Below are 3,352 nucleotides of genomic sequence, written 5' to 3'. Positions count from 1 at the left end.
AGTTACCTGAAGGATCTAGTGGAGTTTGCTCACCCACCCCTCCACCCACCCCACTATGTGTAAAGCCTTTCTTTGCCCCAAGACCTACCTCATAGGTGTTCTGGCCATCAGGAAAAAGGAAACATGGGAGGAGGGACTCAGACCTGAGAAGAAGTCAATCCTCTAAGACCCTTCAACAGCAGACATATTGCTCCAAGACCCTCGTCCTCCATATTCCCCTACTCTTGCCCCCCATGGCCCTGCCAGTGCCAGCACCGGACACAGGATCCTCAGCCCATATGGAATGGGGGGGGGGGCGCTGTTGAAACCCCCTTTACTGGAGGGAGGAACGAGAGAAAACTCCCAACTTCCTGGTCCCGCCATGGGGACCCCAAGTCTCAGAGCCACCTCCCCTATACCACAATGGCTCTCCCACTGAGGGCATATGGGTACTAGATAAAGGCAATCAGCCTATGCAATATTGGCCCTTCTCTTTGGCAGACTTGTAGAACTGGAAGGCCCAACCCCCTCCCTTTCAGATAACCGCAAGGGGCTGATTAATCTCTTTGACATTGTTTTATTAACTCATCAGCCCACCTGGGATGATATCCAACAACTCATGAGAGTGCTCTTCATGACTGAAAACCAATATAAGAAACGATTTGAAATAAGACATCCATTTTGAGTAGGGGTCAAGTAAAAAGTTTAAATTTCAAAAACCTCCATGGGAACTGACATCCTACTTGACATGTACATGGATAACTAACATCCTGGTTGGCAAGTGAAGACATGAATGTCCTCACTTGCAAGTGAGACAAGACAAGTCCTCTGCCATAGTTAAATACCCCAACCAATGGGAACAGGATATATGGACAAAAAAGACATGTTCCTAAGAAAACATGTTCCCCTATCCCTAAATCATGATTGGTGGGATAACTTGGCACAGATGTTTGTAGATTTTAGGCTTAAAAAGCCTTGTAGGATCTTAACTCAATGTCACAGTTCAGCTCCTGAGCCTGATCGATCAGTCTTGGTACAATATGGCATTCAAAAAACCATCCTTATTTGACTGAGATCTGTGTCTGAGTGCTTTGCATGGTGGTGATTCCCAGACACCAACAAGAGTTACATTTCTTATTTTCGGCTCTGTATGTTGTAGCAATCTAAAGTAACTCAATTTGACCAAAGCCACCATTTTAGAGGTCTGTTAAGACAATTTTAAGAAGTTAAGCTTGTTAAACTATTCCAGGAAATGCTGACTATGAAAGCCCCTTTGCATATTATATTAGGAATATTATAATAGGTATTTGCACCAAGATAGCAAAATCAAATTTATTTACTCCATAAATAGAGATAGGCTGTGATCTAAGGAAAATATCTGCTCTGTCTATGTAGAGGCTGAGGTTTATGTATGATCAATTGTAACTCTAATTTTCAGAAACCTGATGCTGTCTTTTGGCCAACCTGGGCACCAGGCATACACATGGTACAGAGGTACACATGAAAGCAAAACAGGCATATGCATAAAATAAATAAATACAGATAAAAAATATTCATTTTAAGTGTTCAAATCGGACCACAGGTGGGAGCACGAGTGGCTGTGCAGTGGAAGTTATCTCTGCAGGGAAGATGCTTCCCTTGTCGCTGCTGAAGACAGCACAGAATCACCCAATTCTGGTGGAGCTGAAGAATGGGGTGACTGTGGGCATCTGGTGAGCTGCGACAACTGGCCGAACATCAACCTTCGAGAGAGGATGGTGACACGTTCTGGAGGATGCCCAAGTGCTACATCAGTGGCAGCACCATTAAGTTCCTCACATCCCGATGAGATGATCCACGTGGTGCGGGAGGAGGCCGCCAAGGGCCGCTGAGGCATGGGCGGAGCTGACCGAGGTGTTTTGGTGGCCTGGCCAGGGTGGCTTCCCAGTGCAGGCCGAGGCCAACCTGAGAAGAAGCCAGGGCAGCAGGCAGGCAAGCAGTGAGCAGTCCCAGCCTGAGCAGAGCCCAGGACAGTGGGTGAGGCCTCCGGGCACTTTTGTGTGAAGCCCCACTTAGCATCTGATCCAGTGAAGTCCCTGGCTGGCACTGACTCAGTTTCTGGAAGGTTCCAAGTCTAAGTTGCCTGTGGAGCCTTGGAAGTTTTTTGAAGGGCTGGCTTCTTCCAGGCTTCTTTGAGTTTCATGTTGGAGCTGAAGGCTCAGCACATGGCAGCTTGCCTGTCCTTTACCAGCCGCACCCCTTACATATGTCTTCTGTTCAAAAAATAAAGGCAAACACCATTGGAGAAAAAAGTGTTTAAATCCACTGAACTTGTGTTACACACCTTTTTTTTTTTTTAAAGATTTATTTATTTATTATATGTAAGTACACTGTAGCTGTCTTCAGACACTCCAGAAGAGGGTGTCAGATCTTGTTAAGGATGGTTGTGAGCCACCATGTGGTTGCTGGGATTTGAACTCAGGCCCTTCAGAAGAGCAGGCAATGCTCTTAACTGCTGAGCCATCTTTCTATCCCCACACCTTTAATCTCAGAACTAAGGAGGCAGAAGCAGATTGGATCCCTTAAGTGTGAAAGCTAGCATGGTCTACATAGTGAATTCCAGGATAGCCAGAGCTATATACTGAGACCCTGTCTCAAAAACAAAAACAAAACAACTTAAATCCCTACATAAATAAGATTTATTTATTGTTTACTGTATATGCATGAATGTTTTGTCTGCTTGTATATATGGGTACCTCAAGTGTGCTGCTCCTGGAAGAGGACAGAAGAGCTGTCAGATCCCAATGAATTTGAGTTACAGATGGTAGTGAGCCACCATGTAGTTTCCTGAAACTGAACCAGGGTCCTCTGGAAGAACAGCTAGTGTGATTGAGTGTTAAGCCGTTTTGGGGTTAACACTCATTGAGTTTGGCCTTTTCAATAAACACTTATAAGTATAGCATTTGAGAGGCAGAGGCAATAGAATCAGTGCAAGTTTGAGGCCAGCCTAGTATTTCATAGTGAAACACTGACTCAAGAGAACAAGAAGAAAATATAATATCACTTCTACCAAGTTTCAGAAGTGAAATGGGGAAACCAATACATTGGTGAGACAGGCTCTGTCTTCTTTAGTTGTAGATTGGCTCCTTCAAGCAGTATTGCTCCAAAAGTCCTAAACCATGCACTTGAGCATTAAAGTTTGTTCCTTTCCCAAAGCCTGCATCTGACTCTCAAGTGCATCTATTCATCCTTTCCCCTGATCAGTTAATTCACTGACTTGGCCTCACTTTTTCTGTCCTAAAAGTCTTTTCTGTACGATTATGTCAAAAATCCCACTGCAGGCAGCTAAGAAGAATCTCTGAGGGGTCTTCACAGTTTGTACCAAAAGTATCCC

General features: G+C 44.7%; 1 pseudogene; it reads left to right on the top strand.

Moving 5' to 3' along the window:
• The first annotated feature begins 1,592 nt into the window (after positions 1-1,592).
• On the top strand, positions 1,593-1,961 carry LOC127677758 (U6 snRNA-associated Sm-like protein LSm4; annotated as a pseudogene).
• The last annotated feature ends 1,391 nt before the right edge of the window (positions 1,962-3,352 follow it).

This window comes from Apodemus sylvaticus, chromosome 2, assembly GCF_947179515.1.
Source record: "Apodemus sylvaticus chromosome 2, mApoSyl1.1, whole genome shotgun sequence".
Lineage (NCBI taxonomy): Eukaryota > Metazoa > Chordata > Mammalia > Rodentia > Muridae > Apodemus > Apodemus sylvaticus.
This window is presented reverse-complemented; position numbering and strand designations above follow the sequence as displayed.